The sequence below is a fragment of the Aquarana catesbeiana genome, linkage group LG05 (assembly GCF_042186555.1).
Source record: "Aquarana catesbeiana isolate 2022-GZ linkage group LG05, ASM4218655v1, whole genome shotgun sequence".
Classification (NCBI taxonomy): Eukaryota; Metazoa; Chordata; class Amphibia; order Anura; family Ranidae; genus Aquarana; species Aquarana catesbeiana.
In genome coordinates, this window is record NC_133328.1 from 107,677,239 (window position 1) to 107,703,359 (window position 26,121).

Sequence of the window (26,121 nt, forward strand, 5' to 3'; positions counted from 1 at the left end):
AAGTTGTTTTTTTAAAAAACACTTGTAATGACAAACATGTCAGCAGTTTGTACAATACATTTATATAAAAAGACAAAACATTGTGCTCGTGATGAGCTGTTACAAATTCCAGTGAACGTAATTTTCCTCCTTTAGCCTGACATGTTTCAGGAAATTTATCCCTTCCTCAGAGGCATTGTAGGAGAGAATACAAATACATTCTGAAAGAAAGCAGGAATAGTGGTTTTAGAATAACATTTCAGGGAGGCATCAACATTGTAGCACATGAGCCTGTCCGACATACATACCGACACTGAATTGTAAAAGATTTTCATAAGGATACTTTAAAATCAAAATTTCATTTCAAAGCAAGTTTGCCGCTGTCTGTCCATCGAGAAGGCGATGAACCCCCTCTGGGCTCGGATCAGCCCTCACAAAGGTCCCCACGGAACAGCCCCCATGATTTAGCTACAGAAAGATGGGTGGTCAAAAATCCTGATATAATGAAAATGTATGTGTAAATGTACAAAAAGAAAAAAGAAAAGAAAAATCTACATACAGTATAAACCACCAAATGAGAGAAAGAAGAGAAGCTTCACGTTTCCTGAACTAAAAATAGCCTTCTGATCTTAACAGGGAAACAGGATAAAGAAAAAGTTATCAATATTTATTATTATTATTATTATTATTATTATACAGGATTTATATAGCGCCGACAGTTTACGCAGCGCTTTACAACAACATTAGGGCAGACAGTACAAGTACAATACAATTCAATACAGGAGGAATCAGAGGGCCCTGCTCGTTAGAGCTTACAATCTAGGAGGGAGGGTCAAGTTATATAAAAGGGTAATAGCTGTGGGGGATGAGCTAATGGAGAAAATAATGCAGTTGTTAGATGGAGGCAGGATAGGCTTCTCTGAAGAGGAAAGTCTTCAGGGATCGCCTAAAAGTGGATAAATTTGGAGACAGTCTGACAGATTGGGGTAGGGAATTCCAGAGGATGGGCGAGGCTCGGGAGAAGTCCTGGAGGCGGATATGGGAGGTGATGAGGGAGCTAGAGAGCAGGAGATCTTGGGAGGAACGGAGATGGCGTTTAGGTTGGTATTTTGAGACTAGGTTAGTGATGTAGCTGGGGGCACAGTTGTGGATGGCTTTGTAACTTATTGTTAGTATTTTGAATTTATTTCGTTGGGCGAGTGGCAGCCAATGGAGGGATTGGCAGAGAGGGGTAGCAGACACTGATCGGTTTGTAAGGTGGATGAGTCTGGCAGCAGCATTCATGATGGACTGAAGGGGGGATAGTCTATTTAAAGGTAAGCCAATGAGGAGGGAGTTGCAGTAGTCGAGGCGAGAGATAACCAGGGAGTGAATCAGGAGCTTTGTAGTTTCACTGGTTAGAAAGGGACGTAGTTTAGAGATGTTGCGGAGGTTGAGGCGGCAAGCTTTGGAAAGTGATTGGATGTGGGGCTGAAAGGAGAGTTCAGAATCTAGGATAACACCTAGCACCCTGACATGTGGGGACGGGTGGATGGTTTTGCCATTGCTCTTCACAGAGAAGTCAGGGGAAGAGGCACGTGGGAGAGGAAATATTATAAGCTCGGTTTTGGACAAGTTGAGTTTGAGGAAGTGGTGTGACATCCATACAGATATGTCGGTTAGTAAGTTAGTGATGCGTGAGGAGACTGATGGAGTGAGTTGAGGGGTGGAGAGATAGATTTGTGTGTCATCAGCATAGAAATTATATCGAAAGCCATGAGAGGCTATCAGCTGACCCAGGGAAGAGGTGTAGATTGAAAATAAAAGAGGTCCAAGAACAGAACCTTGGGGGACCCCGACAGAGAAGGGAAGAGGAGTGGAGGAAGTAGAATTGTAAGTGACACTGAAGGTGCGTTGGGATAGGTAGGATGAGAGCCACTGAAGAGCACAGTCACGGAGACCGATGGAGTGAAGTTTTTTGAGGAGGAGGGGGTGGTCAACCGTGTCAAAGACAGCTGAAAGATCCAGAAGTAGGAGTACAGAATAGTGTCCGTTGGTTTTTGCAGTTAGTAGGTCATTTGTGAGTTTTAAAAGAGCAGTTTCTGTGGAGTATTGAGGGCGAAATCCAGATTGAAGGGGATCAAGAAGGTTGTTTTTAATGAGGTGGTCACTCAGTTGGTTGTAAACCAGGCGTTCAAGGAGTTTAGAGGAAAAGGGGAGCAAGGAGATAGGGCGTAGGTTGTTAAGATTGGTAGGGTCCAAGGATGGTTTTTTGAGTATGGGAGTGACCAGTGCATGTTTTAGAGCATCGGGGAAGACGCCAGAGGTGAGGGAGAGATTGAAGATGTGGGTTAGAGAGTGTAGGATGGGGTCAGAGGGTGACCGTAGCATTTGAGAGGGAACAGGGTCCAGGGGACAGGTAGTTAGGTGGGCGATAGAAAGGAGTTTAGCAACTTCGTCTGGAGTAGTAGATTTGAATAGAGGTAGTGTCAGTTGTATCTGTTGACATGGGGTCTTAGCTGGGGGAGATACCTGTAGAGTGGAGATTTCATCACGGATTGTATCAATCTTGTTTTTGAAGTGATTAGCGATTTCCTGGGCAGTGAGTAAATCAGTGGGGGGAGGCGGTGGAGGACAAAGTAGAGAGTTGAAGGTAGAGAAGAGTTTACGGGGATTGGATGAGAAGGTATTAATAAGAGTTGTAAAATAGGTTTGCTTGGCAGTGTGGAGGAAAGAATAGTATTTTTGGAGGGCAGATTTGTATTGGTTGAAGTCTTTGAGAGACTTAGTCTTGTGCCACAGACGCTCAAGAGCGCGACTACGTTTTTTGAGAATTTTAGTGTCATCTGTTTGCCAGGGTTGTAGGGGTCGAGGCCTGATTCTGCGTGTAGTAAGGGGAGCGAGCTTGTCCAGGGTGGAGGACAGAGATTTATTGTAGATGGATATGGCTTGGTTGGGGCAGGACAGGGGGGAGATTTTGTCATAGAGGTGGTCGGTAGCAGAGTAGAGGAGAGAGGAGTTGAAGTTGCGAAAGTTTCTACGGGTGACGGTTAGGCGATTGGAGGGAAAGGTGGTGGAAGACAGGGGGAGAGAGAAACTAATAAGGTGGTGGTCGGAGAGAGGAAAAGGATTGTTTGAGAAGTTGCATGGAGTGCATAGGTAAGAGAATACAAGGTCAAGGGTGTTGCCATCAGAGTGAGTAGAAGCCTGTACCCATTGCTTCAGGTCAAATGAAGAGGTTAGACTAAGAAGTTTAGAAGTAGCAGGAATGTTTGTATTAGCAGGGATGTTGAAATCACCGAGAAGGATTGTGGGAATTTCCGAAGAGAGAAAGAAGGGTAGCCAGGCAGAAAACTCATCAAGGAAAGTCGATAATGGTCCAGGGGGCCGGTAGATCACAGCAATTCTTAGGGAAGTGGGAGAGAATAGACGTATACAGTGGGCTTCGAATGATGAGAGTGAAAAAGAGGGAGGAGGGTGAATAACCTGGAAGGTGCTCTGGGGGGATAGGAGGAATCCCACTCCACCTCCCTTGCGTCCATTAGGCCTGGGGGAGTGAGTCCAGTGAAGGCCACCCTGGGAGAGGGAAGCAGGAGAAGGGGTGTCATATTCGTGGAGCCAGGTTTCTGTGAGAGCAAGTAGATTAAAGGAATTAGTGACAAAGAGGTCATGAACAGCAGTGAGTTTGTTGCAGACAGAGCGGGCGTTCCAGAGGGCGCAGGAGAGAGTGAGGCTGGTGTTGGCAAGAAGAGGAATGGAGACTAGATTGTGTAGATTGCGACTACTGCCAGAGGGTGTAGGGTGATGGTGATGGGTGTGTTGGGCACAGTTAAATAAAGTGGGCCCAGGGTTTGGGGAAATATCTCCAGCGATTAGGAGAAGCAGAAGAGTGAGGGAGGTAATATGAGAATATGATTTGTATGAGGGGACATGCTTCAGTATCCTGGGGGGTATGTTAGCAATTGGGCTTAGAGTTAGAAAGAGGTGATGAGTGCAGTAATAGGGGGAGGGGAGAAGTGAGGGTGATATGTACAGGTTGTGGGGTGGAGCAGAGGGATGTAGAAAAGAGAGTTTGAGGAGAGAGGCAGCAATTGTGAAAAGGAGGAGAGGTAAAGAGTGCATGTTTCAGAGAGGAAGATGATAAAATTAGGAAATGGGGTCACCTGCAGTCTTTTATAGTTTGCTTTGTGCAAATCGCTGAAGTGCAAGAGCGGAAGTGCCACTTATTTTAAGAACGCCACTTCTTTGGAAGAACCCCCTGTATGTGCAGCCCCCTGTATGTGTTCCCCCGTAAGGAAGGCCTTGTTTTTATACTGTGTGTTGGGTGTGGGTTGAATCTGGCAATTAATCAATTAGTAGGGCATATTAGCAACACAGCTAGCAGGGCATAACTTTCACACCACAATCAAACTGCGAGGGGACTAAAAGGCCAAAATTGTAAAGATAAGGCAACCCATAATTTAGGTAAGACTTAATGGCTAAATAAACATTGAAATAATGTGAGCATGGCTACAGATGGAGTTGAAACAGTGGTGACAAACAGATTTACCCAATAAGCTTTTTTGCGGTCATGCAATGTTCAGTTTTAAGGTATGTGGAGATATAAACGCAGGTTTACCCAATAAGCTTTTTTGCAGTCATGCAATGTTCAGTTTTAAGGTATGTGGAGATATAAACGCAGGTTTACCCAATAAGCTTTTTTGCAGTCATGCAATGTTCAGTTTTAAGGTATGTGGAGATATAAACGCAGGTTTACCCAATAAGCTTTTTTGCAGTCATGCAATGTTCAGTTTTAAGGTATGTGGAGATATAAACGCAGGTTTACCCAATAAGCTTTTTTGCAGTCATGCAATGTTCAGTTTTAAGGTATGTGGAGATACATATTTTGAGGCTTGCACCCCCTGACCCTCTCTAAGCACTGGCCTGTGATTGCCAATATGATAAACACAGCCTTGCCAGATGTGTGCAGAGGAAGAAACATATAGGAGTTGATTTACTAAAACTGGAGAGTGCAAAATCTGGAGCTCTGCATAGAAAACCAATCAGCTTCCAGGTTTTTTTTTGTCAAAGGTTAATTGAACAAGCTGATTGGCTACCATGAACACGTGCACCATACTGTATTTTTTTACCCTCCAGTTTAAGGGCCAGTTCACACTGGTCTGACATATGCTCTGACATTGAGAGCACAAGTGGCATGACATATCAAAATCAATAGTTCCGTCTTAACAGTCCGACTTGTGTCGGTCCAACTTTGAAAAAAGGTTCCTGCACTACTTTTGTCCGACTTGGGCATGATTTCAGGCCATTGATTTGAATGGAAGTCGGATCCAAGTCAGATCATCATCCTAATTGATGCTCTGAGAATTTTGAGGGGAACCCCATGAACCCCATGCCAAAAAAAAAAGGCGAGCATGCAGCCCGGCAAGTCAGGAAAGGAGGCACGAGCGAGCGCTTCTTCCTCCTGAACCATACCAGGCCACAAGCCCTCAACAATGAGGGGTGGGTGCTTTGTTGATGGGGACAAGGGCCTCTTCCCCACAACCCTGGCTGGTGGTTCTTGGGGTCTGCAGGCAGGGGGCTTATCGGAATCTGGAATTTAATAAAGGGGGCCCTTGGATCCCCCCACCTCCATGTGAATGCGTAGTGCCCCTACCCATTCACCAAAAAAGCAGTGTAGTGTTACAAAAAACAAGATGTTTTTTGACAAGTCCTTTATTAAAATTGAAGAATGTCCCCGTCGTAGCTCCAATGTCAAGCATGATGCCTTCTTTCTCCGTGTTCTCCACCAATGTCTTCTTTCTCCGCTTCCTCCACCAATGTCTTCTTTCTCCGCTTCCTCCACTGATGTCTTCTTTCTCCTCTTCCTCCACCGATGTCTCCTTTCTCCGCTTCCCCCACCGATGTCTTCTTTCTCCGCTTCCTCCACCGTTGTCTTCTTTTATGGGGACCCCACTGCGTTTTTTTTGGAGTGAGGTTTCCTCTCAAAATCCATACTATACCAGAAGCAAAGAAGTTGTTTTGATTGGTCAAAGGACAAGTCTAAATCACCTCAAAGTCAGATCAAAGTCTGATCCTGTTCATTGAAGTTGCACGGAAGTCAGACCTGAAGTTGCAGGGCAAAGTCAGATCAGAGGTCTTCCGTGTCTAATCAGTGTGATCATGGCCTTAGTAAATCAACCCCATAGTGTCCAGGTGGTTTAGGATGGCCTTCTCTGTACAGGGACCAGAAGATAAAGATAACTTTTTCTTTGCCAGTGCAGGGATTGCAAAGAATTATTCAGAATATTTGTTTATGGGTGACCAAGTGACTCTCTCATGTGACAGTGCTAATGTATTTGGATTAGCCCATTGCTGTCACATAGAGGAAAGCGTCCATAGCCCTCTATAAGCTCAAACAGTAAGGATGGATTTTAGTACAAGCGAAAATGAGGATAAGTGAGTATGTGCTGCTGGGTAGGGGGATAGCTAAGTAAATCTTTTATGGTTCAGTTTTTTTGGGCCAAAAACTGGATCTGCAGTGCCTTGTATTTTTTTTTTTTGGAGAACTCCATTAGTGAAACTTTCAGAAGGTGGACAGAGGGAGAAATATTATAACCTGGTGGAAAATTCATACCACCAACAACTACACAATACTGAAATATCATAATATACATTTTGGGTGCACTAGCCCACCCTGATAGTCACTAACAAATGTATAAAATTAATAATAAAATAATGCTGCAGCAATCTTAGCGTTCCACCCATAAAATGAATTTTACATTATTCAGCAGTAATAAACATAAATAACAACATTTGGAAAAATATTTTTTTTTTACTTACTTTTTCATGCCTGTTAATTTGTGGTCCCTTGTAATCTGCCACTTCCTCTCCGCGGCGCCTGACATAATTTCCCTCTGGGAGATGTGTGTCATCACTTCCTAGGAGTCACTGGGCAGCGCCAAGGGCTAGAATCACAGTATTTGATAGGCTTATCATGGTTGTCATCACAACGGGGCAGGCACTTCTGACGATGACGCCCGTTGTGATGGCAACATCAGTAGTTTTCTGCGCCACGTGCCATGCTTACTGCGCATGTGCGGGTACGGGCGGTGCATGCTGGTAATTCAGCAGCACCGTATCCCGGAAGTGTATGCTTGTGGGCTTCGCTTGCCCAAAAGAAAAATGGAAATTCACTAACAGCAAAAATCTAACATAATTTTTCTTCTAAAATATGTAAAAAAGTGGCGCTAATAACGAGACTATCCATTAGTAATTATACATTAGATGCTAGTAAGATATATATATATATATATATATATATATATATATATATATATATATATATATATATATATATATATTTATTTATTTATTTATTTATTTATTTTTTTAAATCATACATGTGGGTGGAACTCTGCTTTAACCACCTTAAAACCTGATTAACTAATATGAGTATAAATTTAAAACTGAACAAGTCATTCACAACTGGAGTAACAACTCCCTTTGTTGTGACTAATGCAGTATTTTTATTTTTTTTAAAGTATGCGCTCTGCTGCTCAGTGAGTCAGCTGTCTTATTGCAGGATTTTCTGCCTTCATAATATAATTTCTGGTTTTGGCACTGAAATCGAATCTACCAGTGCTAAACCGCATTGTGCAGAAACCCACAGTGAATTTCGCAGTTGAATATGGCTAATTCTACATACATGCTGAGGCTTGCACTATAGGGGTGCCTCGGAGACAAAGATGCTTTTATCACCTTATTCAGTAATAATGAGGGGCAGTCATGCTATTTTCCAGCTACTTAGCATGCTAACGTAGAAACATATTATGTTTGGGTTCATTTGAAAAGTCAGCTCCTGTGTGTTTTTCCTCTTGTTTCCACAAAGGCAGCTTACCAGAAATGTAAGGTTTTTTTAAAGTGGACTTTGCTCTACTCTCATAGAGAAATAAAAAAATAAAATATATACATATATATATATATATATATATATATATACTGTATATCCCACTGAATTTCAGATTGGCTTTACTTGCACTGAGGAATGCGTTGCTTCCCTGTTCACATAGTGTTGTAGGAGGAGCCATATTTGTCTAACAACTCAGCAGGGAGAGTTTTTGCATGCTCACTTTTGCCTTCCCCTGCTATGAATTTTTCAGAAGGCCTAGTCCATAAGAAGCCAAATCTAAAAAGAGGGCAGTCTCTCCTTATTTTACTACCAGAGAAAATAGACCCAATTACTAAAATCTCATATAAGCTCTAACACATCGATATCATTTTATTTTTTAAAATATTTGCAAATTTACAGTTTTAAAATAACACCTGGTGGTTCCACCAGCAATGTTTTTGTGCAGGTGCTTCCTATTATAATGGGTCACATGATCCCCCCAATATAGTCTATAAGTGGCTGTGCGAGCGCATTATGAAGACATGCTCCACTATCACCATCAGGAAACCTACCCTGATCATTGCCATACAGTCATGTAGACCAGAAGTGGCTACAAAGAATTTGCTTGAGATCATCCGGGGTGATATGCATTAAAGAATGAAAAAAGCTGAAAATACATACATACAAAAAATTGGCAATTGTTTATGGTATACAGATATTTAGCAAACTAGATGTCATGTTACTTAAAGCGGAGCTCCACATTAAAAAAAATATTAAAAGCCAGCAGCTACAAATACTGCAGCTGCTGACTTTTAATAAATGGACACTTACCTGTCCCAGGGTCCAGCGATGCCGGCAGCCGAAGCCAATCGATCGCTCATCTCTTGGCTGCCCCTGCCGCCATCCTCGGTCAGGGAATCAGGAAGTGAAGCGTTGCGGCTTCACTACCCGGTTCCCTACTGCGCATGTGCGAATCGCGCTGCGCGTCTTCACTGGTCCCTGTTGTGTTCTGGGAACTGTGTGTTTCCCAAAACCCAACGGGGGGGGGCAGGAAACTGTGGCTATCTATGCTCAGAAGTGGGTGCAGATACCTGTATTAGACAGGTATCTGCCCCCCCTCCCCCCTGAAAGGTGCCAATTGTGGCACCGGAGGGGGGGAGGAATCCGACGAGCGGAAGTTCAACTTTAGGGTGAAACTCCGCTTTAAGTTTACTACAACTAGAACAATGATTTATTTAAATCTGTGCACAGTAGACCTTTTATGTATAAAGCTGTGTAAAATATTATATACAGAGAGATTTGTTGTCGTTGGTAGCAGAGAACCAAAAAGGCTTTAGGAGGGCACAGAACTGAAACTTTGGTTAAAATGACACTAAACACGCACTGTTTAGTTTACATTCTCTCGTCTCTTTCTGCATATGGATGATGGCACTGTAATGATTTTAATTAAAACAGTAACTTTTTTACTAACCAATATACAGCTGTCACGTGACCCAGCTCTTTTCTAGCCTGTCTGCAGGGAAACAAAAGCAGCAGGAGCTTCTTGTCCTCTGCTGCTGGTCACATGTTAAAAAAATAAAAAATAAAAAAATAAAATTGTCTTTGTAATACAGAGTAAAAATAAATAATTAATATCAATAAACTGTTTTAATTTGTCATACAAATATATAGTGAGGACGGAAAGTATTCAGACCCCCTTAAATTTTATACTCTTTGTTATATTGCAGCCATTTGCTAAAATCAAGTTCATTTTTTTTCCTCATTAATGTACACACAGCACCCCATATTGACAGAAAAACACAGAATTGTTGACATTTTTGCAGATTTATTAAAAAAAAAAAGCTGAAATATCACATGGTCCTAAGTATTCAGACCCTTTGCTGTGATACTCATATATTTAACTCAGGTGCTGTCCATTTCTTCTGATCATCCTTGAGATGGTTCTACACCTTCATTTGAATCCAGCTGTGTTTGATTATACTGATTGGACTTGATTAGGAAAGCCACACACCTGTCTATATAAGACCTTACAGCTCACAGTGCATGTCAGAGCAAATGAGAATCATGAGGTCAAAGGAACTGCCTAAAGAGCTCAGAGACAGAATTGTGGCAAGGTTACAAAAAAATTTCTTACTTAGGGTTCCTAAGAGCACAGTGGCCTCCATAATCCTTAAATGGAAGATGTTTGGGACGACCAGAACCCTTCTTAGAGCTGGCTGTCCGGCCAAACTGAGCTTTCGGGGGAGAAGAGCCTTGGTGAGAGAGGTAAAGAAGAACCCAAAGATCACTGTGGCTGAGCTCCAGAGATGCAGTCGGGAGATGGGAGAAAGTTGTAGAAAGTCAACCATCACTGCAGCCCTCCACCAGTCGGGGCTTTATGGCAGAGTGGCCCGACGGAAGCCTCTCCTCAGTGCAAGACACATGAAAGCCCGCATGGAGTTGCTAAAAAACACCTGAAGGACTCCAAGATGGTGAGAAATAAGATTCTTTGGTCTGATGAGACCAAGATAGAACTTTTTGGCCTTAATTCTAAGCGTTATGTGTGGAGAAAACCAGGCACTGTTCATCACCTGTCCAATACAGTCCCAACAGTGAAGCATGGTGGTGGCAGCATCATGCTGTGGGGGTGTTTTAACAGCTGCAGGGACAGGACAACTGGTTCCAATCGAGGGAAAGATGAATGCCACCAAGTACAGGGATATCCTGGACGAAAACCTTCTCCAGAGTGCTTAGGACCTCAGACTGGGCTGAAGGTTTACCTTACAACAAGACAATGACCCTAAGCACACAGCTAAAGTAATGAAGGAGTGGTTTCACACCAAGTCCGTGACTGTACTTGAATGGCCCAGCCAGAGCCCTGACTTAAACCCAATTGAGCATCTCTGGAGAGACCTAAAAATGGCTGTCCACCAATGTTTACCATCCAACCTGACAGAACTGGAGAGGATCTGCAAGGAGGAATGGTAGAGGATCCCCAATCCAGGTGTGAAAAACTTGTTGCATCTTTCCCAAAAAGACTCATGGCTGTATTAGATCAAAAGGGTGCTTCTACTAAATACTGAGCAAAGGGTCTGAATACTTAGGACCATGTGATATTTCAGTTTTTCTTTTTTAATAAATCTGCAAAAATTTCAACAATTCTATGTTTTTCTGTCAATATGGGGTGCTGTGTGTACATTAATGAGGAAAAAATGAACTGATGATTTTAGCAAATGGCTGCAATATAACAAAGAGTGAAAAATGTAAGGGGGTCTGAATACTTTCCGTCCCCACTGTATATTTGAAATCATATCTTTATTATTTTTTGGCAATGACATTGTGTGGGCATCATGCCCTGCCAGCCTGTGTCTAAGAATAAGTTGGAGGTGAAGCCACCATCAATCAAGCTCTAGTATGCCACCACCATTGTATTTAACTGTTTAGTGGGCATCAAGGAGTAGGGAGGGAGTGGGCTGTCATTTCGCACTGTGTATACCCCACCTATGTGACTCTATAGTCACATGGGCTGCTCAAATGGGAGGAAATGCTTAGCATAGAAACTCACTGAAAACTGAGCATGTGCAAAGCTGCCAACACTGCTCTGCCAAATACCCAACTGCATTGGGGACTTGGACAGGAGGGGGAGATAGAGAACAGCAGGATCAACCAGGTTTTATGTAGAATACAGAAAATGAATTTCATAGTGACTGAGTGAGTATGAGCAGCATGTAATACAGCATGTATTGATATACAAAACACAAAAAAAGATTGTGCTGTCTGTTTACCATGCAAAATATAAATATATGTGTATAAACACCCTAGTGATAAAGTAAATACACAAGGTGCAATGTAACTCAGATAAAAAAATATAAGAAAATCCTGATGCATCAATAAAGTAAATTTAAGTAAAACTAAATTTAGTGCTCTGAAACGCGTCGGGTGCAAGGAGTCACTAACTGTACTGTACTACATAACAATGTATATGACGATATATAAGTTATAAATGTATTCAAACATTCTATGTTTTTATATACATTTTTTCTATGTTTTCTAAATAAATATATTTTGAAATTATATAAATATTTTACTTAAAATCTTTTTAAAAAATCACTGTGCCTTAACCACTTGACGACCGCCTCACGCCGATGTACGTCGGCAAGGCGGCACGGACAGGCAAAATCACGTACAGGGTACGTGATTTGCCTTCCGCGGGTGGGGGGTCCGATCGGACCCCACCCCGCCGCCCGAGGCGGTCCCGTTCTGTCCCCCGGCGATCAGAGACGAGGGGGAGGCCATCCGTTCATGGCCCCCCCCTCGCGATCGCCGCCGGCCAATGGGAACACTCCTTTGCTGCTGTATGCTAAACAGCAGCAAAGGAAGTGATGTAATCTCCCCTCGGGTCGGTAGTTTCCGTTCCGGCCCGAGGAGAGACGACATGTGAGTGAGTGCACCAACACACACACACACAGTAGAACATGCCAGGCACACATTACACCCCGATCCCCCCCCCGATCGCCCCCCGATCCCCCCCCCAATCACCCCCCCCCCCCGTCACAAACTGACACCAGCAGTTTTTTTTTTTTTTTTCTGATTACTGCTGTGTCAGTTTGTGACAGTTACTGTGTTAGCACAGTTACTGTTACCCCCCTGTAGGTCTAGGGTACCCCCCTAACCCCCCCTAATAAAGTTTTAACCCCTTGATCACCCCCTGTCACCAGTGTCGCTAAGCGATCATTTTTCTGATCGCTGTATTAGTGTCGCTGGTGACGCTAGTTAGTGAGGTAAATTTTTAGGTTCGCCGTCAGCGTTTTATAGCGTCAGGGACCCCCGTATACTACCTAATAAATGTTTTAACCCCTTGATTGCCCCCTAGTTAACCCTTTCACCACTGATCACTGTATAACCGTTACGGTTGACGCTGGTTAGTTTGTTTTTTTTTTATAGTGTCAGGGCACCCGCCGTTTATTACCGAATAAAGTTTTAGCCCCCCGATCGCCCGGCGGTGATATGCGTCGCCCCAGGCAGCGTCAGATTAGCGCCAGTACCGCTAACACCCACGCACACAGCATGCGCCTCCCTTAGTGGTATAGTATCTGTACGGATCAATATCTGATCCGATCAGATCTATACTAGCGTCCCCAGCAGTTTAGGGTTCCCAAAAACACAGTGTTAGCGGGATCAGCCCAGATACCTGTTAGCACCTGCGTTTTGCCCCTCCGCCCAGCCCACCCAAGTGCAGTATCGATCGATCACTGTCACTTACAAGGCACTAAACGCATAACTGCAGCGTTCGCAGAGTCAGGCCTGATCCCTGCGATTGCTAACAGTTTTTTTTGGTAGCATTTTGGTGAACTGGCAAGCACCAGCCCCAGGCAGCGTCAGGTTAGCGCCAGTACCGCTAACACCCACGCACGCAGCATACGCCTCCCTTAGTGGTATAGTATCTGAACGGATCAATATCTGATCCGATCAGATCTATACTAGCGTCACCAGCAGTTTAGGGTTCCCAAAAACGCAGTGTTAGCGGGATCAGCCCAGATACCTGCTAGCACCTGCGTTTTGCCCCTCCGCCCGGCCCAGCCCAGCGCACCCAAGTGCAGTATCGATCGATCACTGTCACTTACAGAACACTAAACGCATAACTGCAGCGTTCGCAGAGTCAGGCCTGATCCCTGCGATCGCTAACAGTTTTTTTTGTAGCGTTTTGGTGAACTGGCAAGCACCAGCCCCAGGCAGCGTCAGGTTAGCGCCAGTACCGCTAACACCCACGCACGCACCGTACACCTCCCTTAGTGGTATAGTATCTGAACGGATCAATATCTGATCCGATCAGATCTATACTGGCGTCACCAGCAGTTTAGGGTTCCCAAAAACGCAGTGTTAGCGGGATCAGCCCAGATACCTGCTAGCACCTGCGTTTTGCCCCTCCGCCCGGCCCAGCCCACCCAAGTGCAGTATCGATCGATCACGTCACTTACAAAACACTAAACGCATAACTGCAGCGTTCGCAGAGTCAGGCCTGATCCCTGCGATCGCTAACAGTTTTTTGGTAGCGTTTTGGGGAACTGGCAAGCGCCAGCGGCCTAGTACACCCCGGTCGTAGTCAAACCAGCACTGCAGTAACACGTGGTGACGTGGCGAGTCCCATAAGTGCAGTTCAAGCTGGTGAGGTGGCAAGCACAAGTAGTGTCCCGCTGCCACCAAAAAGACAAACACAGGCCCGTCGTGCCCATAATGCCCTTCCTGCTGCATTCGCCAATCCTAATTGGGAACCCACCGCTTCTGCAGCGCCCATACTTCCCCCATTCACATCCCCAACCAAATGCAGTCGGCTGCATGAGAGGCATTTTCTTTATGTCCTCCCGAGTACCCCTACCCAGCGAACCCCCCAAAAAAGATGTTGTGTCTGCAGCAAGCGCGAATATAGGCGTGACACCCGCTATTATTGTCCCTCCTGTCCTGACAATCCTGGTCTTTGCATTGGTGAATGTTTTGAACGCTACCATTCACTAGTTGAGTATTAGCGTAGAGTACAGCATTGCACAGACTAGGCACACTTTCACAGGGTCTCCCAAGATGCCATCGCATTTTGAGAGACCCGAACCTGGAACCGGTTACCGTTATAAAAGTTAGTTACAAAAAAAGTGTAAAAAAAAAAAAAATATGAAATAAAAAAAAAATAGTTGTCGTTTTATTGTTCTCTCTCTCTCTATTCTCTCTCTCTATTGTTCTGCTCTTTTTTACTGTATTCTATTCTGCAATGTTTTATTGTTATTGTTATTGTTATTATGTTTTATCATGTTTGTTTTTCAGGTGTGTAATTATTTATACTTTACTGTTTACTGTGCTTTATTGTTAACCATTGTTAACCATTTTTTTGTCTTCAGGTACGCCATTCACGACTTTGAGTGGTTATACCAGAATGATGCTTGCAGGTTTAGGTATCATCTTGGTATCATTCTTTTCAGCCAGCGGTCGGCTTTCATGTAAAAGCAATCCTAGCGGCTAATTAGCCTCTAGACTGCCTTTACAAGCCGTGGGAAGGAATGCCCCCCCCACCCCCACCGTCTTCCGTGTTTTTCTCTGGCTCTCCTGTCTCAACAGGGAACCTGAGAATGCAGCCGGTGATTCAGCCAGCTGACCATAGAGCTGATCAGAGACCAGAGTGGCTCCAAACATCTCTATGGCCTAAGAAACCGGAAGCTACGAGTATTTCATGACTTAGATTTCGCCGGATTTTAATAGCGCCATTGGGAAATTGGGGAAGCATTTTATCACACCGATCTTGGTGTGGTCAGATGCTTTGAGGGCAGAGGAGAGATCTAGGGTCTAATAGACCACAATTTTTTCAAAAAAGAGTACCTGTCACTACCTATTGCTATCATAGGGGATATTTACATTCCCCGAGATAACAATAAAAATGATTAAAAAAAAAAATATGAAAGGAACAGTTTAAAAGTAAGATTAAAAAAGCAAAAAAATAATAAAGAAAAAAAAAAAAAAAAAAGCACCCCTGTCGCCCCCTGCTCTCGCGCTAAGGCGAACGCAAGCGGCGGTCTGGCGTCATATGTAAACAGCAATTGCACCATGCATGTGAGGTATCACCGCGAAGGCCAGATCGAGTGCAGTAATTTTTCCAGTAGACCTCCTCTGTAAATCTAAAGTGGTAACCTGTAAAGGCTTTTGAAGGCTTTTAAACATGTATTTATTTTGTTGCCACTGCACGTTTGTGCGCAATTTTAAAGCATGTCATGTTTGGTATCCATGTACTCGGCCTAAGATCATCTTTTTTATTTCATCAAACATTTGGGCAATATAGTGTGTTTTAGTGCATTAAAATTTAAAAAAGTGTGTTTTTTCCCCAAAAAATGCGTTTGAAAAATCGCTGCGCAATTACTGTGTGAAAAAAAAATATGAAACACCCACCATTTTAATCTGTAGGGCATTTGCTTTAAAAAAATATATAATGTTTGGGGGTTCAAAGTAATTTTTTTGCAAAAAAAAAAAACTTTTTCATGTAAACAATAAGTGTCAGAAAGGGCTTTGTCTTCAAGTGGTTAGAAGAGTGGGTGATGTGTGACATAAGCTTCTAAATGTTGTGCATAAAATGCCAGGACAGTTCAAAACCCCCCCAAATGACCCCATTTTGGAAAGTAGACACCCCAAGCTATTTGCTGAGAGGCATGTCGAGTCCATGGAATATTTTATATTGCGACACAAGTTGCGGGAAAGAGACAAATTTTTTTTTTTTTTTTTTTTTTTTTTTTGCACAAAGTTGTCACTAAATGATATATTGCTCAAACATGCCATGGGCATATGTGAAATTACACCCCAAAATACATTCTGCTGCTTCTCCTGAGTACGGGGATACCACATGTGTGAGACTTTTTGGGAGCCTAGCCACGTACGGGACCCCGAAAACCAAGCACCTTCAGGCTTTCTAAGGGCGTGAATTTTTGATTTCACTCTTCACTGCCTATCACAGTTTCGGAGGCCATGGAATGCCCAGGTGGCACAAAACCCCCCAAATGACCCCATTTTGGAAAGTAGACACCCCAAGCTATTTGCTGAGAGGTATAGTGAGTATTTTGCAGACCTCACTTTTTGCCACAAAGTTTTGAAAATTGAAAAAAGAAAAAAAAAATGTTTTTTCTTGTCTTTCTTCATTTTCAAAAACAAATGAGAGCTGCAAAATACTCACCATGCCTCTCAGCAAATAGCTTGGGGTGTCTACTTTCCAAAATGGGGTCATTTGGGGGGTTTTATGCCACCTGGGCATTCCATGGCCTCCGAAACTGTGATAGGCAGTAAAGAGTGAAATCAAAAATTTTCACCCTTAGAAATCCTGAAGGCAGTGATTGGTTTTCGGGGTCCCGTACGCGGCTAGGCTCCCAAAAAGTCCCACACATGTGGTATCCCCATACTCAGGAGAAGCAGCTAAATGTATTTTGGGGTGCAATTCCACATATGCCCATGGCCTGTGTGAGCAATATATCATTTAGTGACAACTTTATGAAAAAAAAAAAAAAAAAGTGTCACTTTCCCGCAACTTGTGTCAAAATATAAAATATTCCATGGACTCAATATGCCTCTCAGCAAATAGCTTGGGGTGTCTACTTTCCAAAATGGGGTCATTTTGGGGGGTTTTGTGCCACCTGGGCATTCCATGGCCTCCGAAACTGTGATAGGCAGTGAAGAGTGAAAGCAAAAATTTACACCCTTAGAAATCCTGAAGGCGGTGATTGGTTTTCGGGGCCCCGTACGCGGCTAGGCTCCCAAAAAGTCCCACACATGTGGTATCCCCATACTCAGGAGAAGCAGCTGAATGTATTTTGGGGTGCAATTCCACATAGGCCCATGGCCTGTGTGAGCAATATATCATTTAGTGACAACTTTTTGTAAATATTATTTTTTTTTTTTTTTGTCATTTTTCAATCACTTGGGACAAAAAAAATAAATATTCAATGGGTTCAACATGCCTCTCAGCAATTTCCTTGGGGTGTCTACTTTCCAAAATGGGGTCATTTGTGGGGGTTTTGTACTGCCCTGCCATTTTAGCACCTCAAGAAATGACATAGGCAGTCATAAACTAAAAGCTGTGTAAATTCCAGAAAATGTACCCTAGTTTGTAGACGCTATAACTTTTGCGCAAACCAATAAATATACGCTTATTGACATTTTTTTTACCAAAGACATGTGGCCGAATACATTTTGGCCTAAATGTATGACTAAAATTTAGTTTATTGGATTTTTTTTATAACAAAAAGTAGAAAATATCATTTTTTTTCAAAATTTTCGGTCTTTTTCCGTTTATAGCGCAAAAAATAAAAACCGCAGAGGTGATCAAATACCATCAAAAGAAAGCTCTATTTGTGGGAAGAAAAGGACGCAAATTTTGTTTGGGTACAGCATTGCATGACCGCGCAATTAGCAGTTAAAGCGACGCAGTGCCAAATTGGAAAAAGACCTCTGGTCCTTAGGCAGCATAATGGTCCGGGGCTCAAGTGGTTAAAAAGTCCACCACACAGGGGATCCCTTTCCTTTTTTAATTTAAAATATAGCAATTGCACTTGCAAAAAATAGCTTAAAATAAGCGGTAGAGAGAGAGGTCCTACTGCGGTCTTCACCGCCGGACACGGACCATGATGACTTCACAGCTCCTATCTCCTTCCGACACGTTTCCTGCAATCTTTTTTGTGTTTTGTATTGCTTTCTTTCCGGTATTCAGGAATTTGAAAAGTGCTGCCGTCTGTTTCTTTCTGTTTTTTTTTGTTCAGTGTTAGGTTTACTATATATATTTTTTTTTCAGCATTTATTGATAGTTTTTTTGATTTGGGTTCAGTGACACATTAAGCGGAGTAATTCTGAATAACAGCATGCATATCTAAACCTTTGTCATATATTTATATAGTGCAAGTCAGAGATAGCAGACATTGTTGTTGATTTATTAAAAAATATACTGTACACTTTGCAAGTGCAGTTGCTCAGCTTAGTAAAGCTCTATGAAGCTCACTTGACTTCCATCATCCAATTGTGTGCAAGCAAAAATATTGCTTTTCTATTTTCCTTGCATGTGATTGCAAGGAAAGTCAAAGCTTTACCTCATTTGCTCTGGAGCAACTGCATTTGAAGGGTTATAATGGTAAGTGCTGCTGAATAAATAAATAACTGTGAACGGGCTTAGAACTGCTGCAGCCACCTATCAAGTGTACCCAATCATTCTATTAATAGTTACAATCTAAAAAATGATGTGCTGTTCCCTTAAACATAAAAATAATAAAAAGTAATATAAAATATAATATGATGAAAACTAGGCGTTGTGAATAAGTCAACCTTAATCACATAACAATATAAGAACATCCTATTAGTTGAAAACATCTGGTTCAGAAACCATTCAGTTATAAAATAAATAAAAATGCTCTCAGTTATCGCAAGTGTCCGTAATAGGATTGCAGTGCTCAGGGTCCTGAAAAAGTCAAGTGACCAGTGATGCAACGTGTCGGGCGGGGTCTGTGACATAATTTCCGGTGTCTCCAATACCTGGAAGGTGGTGAGGAAGAGATTGTTCTAAACGGCATTAAACTATATGGAGATGATCGGAATTTTCCAGTCATCTCCATATAGTTTAAAGGCATTTTGAGGTTTTTAATATAAATGACTACTGGCGTAAATACACACATAAATTGTTTTTGGGTTTTTTCCTGCACAGGTCCGATCTTTATCCAGTTTCACATTCACCAAATGTAGTTACCAGCTCTATTTATATATTACATATTTTTATATTATTATTTATATATTTTTATATTATGTTTATACATAGATTTATATTTTTAATTTGTTTTTTTAGCCCTGAAGTAGGGGTAGTCTTCCTCCGAATTGTGTTGGCATGATGTACATGTTGCTAATTTATATAAAGGGCCATGAATCATATTTTAGAAGTCACATTTCTGTGGACACCGGGCGCTTCTTTATTTTTATCTAAGTCTATGTGCTAGACGATTACCCTCTCAGGACCAATGACCTATCCAGTCAGTCCAGCAGGGTCTCCAATACAAGCTAAACTATTGTAAGTGTAACATTTCTACAAATCAAGGCCTGGCTATAGTAAAAATAAATATGTTCTTGAATGAACACTATTATGTGAGTATCCTCTGCAGCAAAGTTTCTTAGGTTTATCCTTTTGGTCTCAGCAATGGTCAACATTTTTTTTTTGAGCACAGAGAAAATAAGTTTACTCAAAGCCAAATTCCAGCTTTAGAAAAAAATATCAAAATACATTGCCCCATTACATGCAACTATTCATTGCATCATTGCAGACCCCACCACCACTGGAGGAAGATGAGGATAAATGAATGTGGGAGAATTCGGTGCGACCTGCAGTTATGTATTAAGTCATCAGTGACTAACTTCAGACAGGATATCCATAAGACTGGACTAATTAGAAGTCCACTTCTGATGGGACCAACAGAGAGGTTTGAGGACCTATACTGCACATCAGTGTTTCCCAGATAACCCAAGAGAACATTGCAGGTGATGTTTTCTTGATCTCATCAAAGAACAGCAGGTGAAATGATTAGGGAATCTGGTAAACAAGATCTAGTGATCTCTGAAGAAACTGATCTGTCTTAATTAACATTCCATGGGTTCACTTATATTCATTGCAATTTTCATGTCAGTTTTCAGTGCGATTGTCAAAGATAGTTGTTTAGCAGTTCAGATTCAGATGCGATTGTGAACACCAATGCAAATTTAGTATTGCTGCAATTTTCAATCTGCCTTTATATGCTAAAAATGCCATCCTCTTCTCTGCAAAACTGCTTTACATCCACTTCTATGCAAATCTGTCTTCTAGCTACTTCTATGTGAAACTGCCTTCCAGCCACTTCTATGCAAAACCAGCTATGAATCGCATCCTATGTGAACAGTCATCTCAGAATATGCTGTGCGAGTTTGGAACGCATTGCGGACCCTTTTTTTAACCAGATCAAAATCACACCGTATAGATGTGAACGTCCTTCAAAGAACACAATGTATTTTTAGATGGCTTGGTAATCTATATCTTTCGGATCGCATCTGATCCGCATTAGATTCGCATCAGTGGGTACCGTGACTCAAGGAGTATTTACTTATCTTCCCCATTGTGTTCCACTTGAAGTTTTTCTCACAGCCATACAATGCACTGTTCACTAGTCCACTTGTTTGTCACCTTTATCCACAAATAAATCATTCATCCAAACTGACCTTTAGAGTAAAGATTTATAGGCATTCGTCTATTTAGTTGCTCTAATTTAATTATGTTTTTTTCTTTTAGGGTCACCTGAGTGTCACCATGGAATAAATAGTAAGTGGTTGATGTAAATACTACATCTAGAAATGCTACTGTATAAGAACTTTATGTCTATAGTTTGATTTAGCTAATTTTTTCTTAACAGAATGCAACATAGGTGTTAGTATCTGGAAACAGGAGAAAAATTAAAGTGATTTTAAAGGTTTTTATTTTAATAAAAACAAAATAAACATGTCATACTTACCTGCTCCAGCAACGACCCTCCAATTTTTCGGTCCTCCTCCAGCACTCTGGATCCTCTCCCCCTTGCTAAGTGCCCCAATGGCAAGCCACTTGCTGTGGGGGCACTCATGCATGCTTGCTCCCGAGCCTGCTCTTTGTGTTCATAAGACACAGAGAGGGTGGCTTAGCCCTGCCCCCTGCTCCTGCCTCACTGGCTGTGATTGACAGCAGTGGGAGCCAATAACTCCTGCTGCTGCATCTCAGCCAACCAGGAGGGAGAGACCCGGAAGAGCCTCGGGTCTCGTGCACATCGCTGCATTGAGATCAAGCTTAAGTAAATGTTAGGGGGGCTGAAGGGGGAACTGCACACTGAAAGTTGTTTACCTTCATGCATTGAATGCATGAAGGTAAAAAACCTTCAGACCTTATAACCACTTTAATGCAATGTTTTTAGGGTGCTAAAAGCAACAACCTTCTTTCCCCAGTATCTTGTAGAGCAATCACCCATGGTCTCCAGTATTAAATCAGACCACTACATCAACATCTAGTAATGCCATTCATTTTACTTTATTGCTTTGATCTATAACACTGTTATATCCACAAGGGACTGATTTGGAATCCTACAAGAAGACATGGTATTTTGTATGTTTATTTTGTGGGCTGGGCAAGAGGGGGAAGACATTCTATAGGAGGAGAAAAGTTCTTAGGTGTAAACGTGCACACGAAAACACTCATAACGTGTGTTTACAGGTGCTCCCATTAAGGTCTATGGGGTCAAAAATACCTGAAGACACTCCAGAAAAGCTCATGCACTGTTTTGAGCATAGGGAGTCAGCGTGTATAAGTATGGACAGGGGCATTTGGAAAGAATGGGATTTATTCTGCAAATTGAGCATAATCAAGCATAGGGAAACAGCTAAAAAACGCTCAAGATTATTGGGGGCTTTTTCTGTTATTGTTGACTGATAATGTCAGACTGTGTTTTGGCGTTTTCCAGAAGTAACATGAGCTGACTATTCGGTTCACACCTAGGTCTCTTTTAGGTCAGCCATAGGCAGATTGATTTTCTTTCTTGCAACCACTGGTTGCAGGACAGAAGATCGCTCAATTTCCTGGCAGAGCCCGCAGAGCTATTGTGTTCTCCCAACACAGGAATCGGTCAACTGGGTACATTCAGCCTGTCCATACATGGTTGGAATCTTAGCCGGTTCAGCAGGAATTTGAACCATCTATGGCCATCTTCAGGTCACATTGACCAAAGGTCAAGTTGCTGATTCAGGTGTCTCAATCAACCAAGCAATCTCCAAAACACGCATTCAGTTAAAAAAAAAATCTACATTATGTTAAAAAAGTTTATAATAGATATTGGTTAGTGCTTGCTTATCCAAAGTTTTTACCCAAATTAAGGTGTGCTATTTCACACATCCTACATATTGTTTAACTTTCAGGCCCCAGAGACCATTAAACACTCGCAGTGTTGGGTGTACAGCATATTTTAGTATTTCACATGTGTCACCTAAGCAGCTCATAGATTACTTGATTTTCTTTCCTTCCACCATGGGCAGAAGGAAAGAAAATCATTTGATACCCCCATCAAAACATTTAGTGTTGATAAGGAAATGTGTCCCGCATTGCTCTTGTATCCTGCCAGCGGGGATCATAGGAGCCTTCCCGGCTGGCAGAATGCAATGATTACTGCTAGCGGCTATTACCGCTGGCAGTAATTGCATGAGGAAAAATCCAGCAGGCTGGTTGCACCCAAGTCGACTGCTGGGTACAATCAACCTGCCCATACATGGATCGAAATAAAACGAGTCCCTGCTGAACCAGACACATTTTGATCCAAGTATGGCCGGCTTTTGACACATGATCTCCAACTCACGTTACCAGTTTAAGTAAAAAAATTTTATATTGTATATACAAGTACCATTTGTTGGCGACTAGCAACCATTCTGAAGGTTTCTTTTTTTTTCAAAAGTGCTTTTAAACCAATGTAAGGGGTTTAAACAACATATCCAATATGTATATCTTGCTGTTTCCAGATGACAGTGCTATATGTGACGCATGGTTCAGTATTTTATTCTGGAAATGAATTGTGCACATGTACAAGCAGACAAGCAGATATATAGAAATAGCTGCATGTTGTTGGTTTTTTCGGCCAATAATTTCAGTGTTCAGTATCAATGATTTATCACCAACATAAAAGCTTAATACACATGCAGATCTTTCAAGTCACTTTAAAAAGCTGTCTATATGTATGTTGTGTGCAGGGACTGCATGTTTTATATTTCTTACCCAAATATTTTACTAAAAAATAAATAACTTAAAGTGAAATTAGAGTCCGCTGTAAAGTCCTTAAGCTCCCTCCTCGCCACGGTCATCTTCACCTGTTTTTTTTTCTATGTTCAACATTTTCTTATGATTGGATGATGTAACTCTTGTGTATGTGCATGGGAGTTCATTAATCCTAGCACCCAAGACTTGATGAGTTTGTACATTAAGCTGAAATTGTCTCTTCTGCAATTAAAGCCTTCCTACAAGCACATGTTTATACACTAATGTTTTACTTTAAAGCTCAACTCTTTGCAGGCGTAAAATTGAATGCGGGACTATTTTAATTAATACATCATTATTATGTATTTTGTGAATACAAGAAGTCTATGTACCTGAACCTGACATGTTATCAGCATCCTGTCCAGCAGACCTCCTAGCAGAGGAAGAAGGAGCACAAGGAACCAGTTGTGCTGCAGTGCTCATGCCCTAATGCTGATAGGAGGAAAGAGCAGAGTGATGAGCTAATTCGTGTTTTGCTTCTCCTTTTATTGTCCATTCACAGGCCGGAGGATGGATAACACATGTAAGTGTTATTTAACAGCAGCAGAAAAAAATAGGATCTCCTCTACTACCAGATGTTTGGCAGAGCTGTGTAAAACTGAACTGGTTAGACAAAAATACAAATCCTTTGGCAGGTAAAAAAGCTCCCATATACATGTATTTCATCTGTCTAATAAGGTGGTTGCCCGAAGTTCTGCTTTATTATATGTGTATTTATTTTAGCTGTGTGCAAGTAAGACAAATAAGCTGTTCATTTTGCAAGCAGATGTTCCCCAGAGGTTATTGAATGTGGTGAAATTTCACTTTGCAAAAGAATACCCAATCACATACAAGCACAATAAAAAACAGCATTTTTGCTTGTACTTATACATTATTGAAAAATGGATGTCGGCAGTGCTTCATGTCCTTCACTGAGATCTGGGGATCCCCCTTACAACATTCTGCAAAGTGAACTGTCTATTTGCCTTTAGTAAGCCAACACCACTGAAACAAATGGCTACTCCAGTTAAAAGAATGTCACTGTTGCTTTTAAATAGAAAATTATGTTTTTACATTTTGGAATCAAACTTTTTTCCTCTAAGAAAAGATTATTTTGTGGAGCCCTGGTTTACACTGACAGCGGGAATGAAATCGTGCGAGTTCAGCTGAACTCGCACAATTCCATTCCAGCATGTCAGTCCTGACTTCGGGGCGATTTCAGAGACATCTGTGCGGGTTGCTGCACAGATGTCAATGGAAATCGCACCCCGAAGTCGCCAAAAGTAGTACAGAAACTACTAAATGCGGTATCGCACTGATTTGGACAGTGCCATTGACATGCCATATCGCATGCCAAATCGCTCCAATGTGAACAAGGGCGGAGGGAGTGCAAGTATGCCTCACTGCTCTGTAAAATTTTTTTTTTTTTGCAGTGGTCATGCTACACTGTCCCACCCCTTACAAAATTCTGAAGTCAATCAATTATGCGTTAAGCACAAAAACAATCCATTCAATTAAAAAAAAATATCTTTATTGTTGTGCTTGATGATTTCACTTTTCTTTACAGAATCAGACAGTTAATAACATAGAAGCCATGACAAGAAGATTATTTTTCATCTTTTTCAACATTGTATTACCAAAATTGTCAATGTAAAACGGTAAACATTCCTAGGACACAACTCATAAATGGGGGAGATTTACTAAAAATGGAGCACTCAGAATCTGATGCAGCTATGCAATCCGCTTCTAACTTCAGCTTGTTCAATTAAGCTTTGAAAATAAAATCTGGAAGCTGATTGGTTTAAAGGCAGAGCTGCACTAGATTTTACAACCACCAGATTTAGTAAATCACCCCCCCCCCCATATAATCATATTATCTTGTTGAGTTTGACATTAATTGACAATGAGAGGTCAAGGTTTGGGAACAATTACTTCAAGAGTTTACAGATCATAATGTACCCCAATAAGGACTCATGCCACCTGGGCAATTGGATTTCTCCTCTGAATGCTTTTTACTACTGGAGGGAAAAAGCAGCTTAACAAATGCACCTAAGCCGTGTATTGCAAACACACGCCAGGCGTTTGAGCATTTATGGATTCCATCAGCCAGAATATTTATTTATTCTGGCAATTGGAATGAATGAATACCTAACATAGGCATATAGACTCTCGTCTTCCCTGCTACCATCCATATTGTGCTACCACTCGTTATGGACCCTTGACTTGTTCCTCAACTATGCTTCTGCCTGATCCCAACCTGCAACTACTCGTTACTGACCTTTGGCTTGTTTTACTGACTATGCTTGACTTTGATCCTTACCTACTTATCCGCTTCTGGACCCTGGTTTGCTCACCTCCTGGTGGGCGATCCTGAAGATGGCGACTTAGCACTAACACACTGCAAAATCCATCTCCACCATCAGGAGCTCTAGTGAACGCAGGTTAGTACTTAGACTCCGCACCTCAGGTGAGCCCGCATGGTTTTCAGTGTTAAAGCTGAGATCCAGGCAAAATAAATGTTGACTAAATACCAAAGGCATGTATATTCATATGTAAAGTGGAAGTTCAGCCAAAATCTAAATCTAACGCTAAACCTACTCTCAGCCACATTCTAAACCTAATCTATCTAGCTGTCAGGGCCTGGACTTAAACCTGGAACCTCTGCTGTATCTGACGATGACTCTTCTCGCTGAGCTACTTGAGATGTTGGACAGGGACCTCTCTGATCTACTGGACAACCTCGCCTTGTGCCTTAAATTCTGCTGAACCTTGAACTCTTTGCTCCTCCTATGAACTTCCTGATTTAAGCCATGTCTCTGCACTTCCTGTTTGCCAGATTATTGTGCTCTCTTCAGCCAGTATCTCGCTCTCGTCTTCCCTGCTGCCATCCATATTGTGCTACCACTCATTATGGACCCTTAGCTTGTTCTTCGACTATGCTTCTGCCTGATGACCTTTGGCTTGTTTTACTGACTATGCTTCTCTTTGATCCTTA

The 26,121-nt window shown here is 42.0% G+C and overlaps 1 long non-coding RNA gene across 1 annotated transcript in view; it reads left to right on the forward strand.

Annotated features, from left to right (window-relative positions):
* LOC141145817 (uncharacterized) overlaps window positions 1-23,756 on the forward strand; it is a 102,001-nt gene extending 78,245 nt beyond the window's left edge. The window contains exons 2-3 of the long non-coding RNA XR_012244655.1: window positions 20,616-20,645; window positions 23,650-23,756. This is a non-coding gene — a long non-coding RNA (uncharacterized lncRNA). The remainder of the gene's footprint in view (window positions 1-20,615; window positions 20,646-23,649) is intronic.
* The last annotated feature ends 2,365 nt before the right edge of the window (window positions 23,757-26,121 follow it).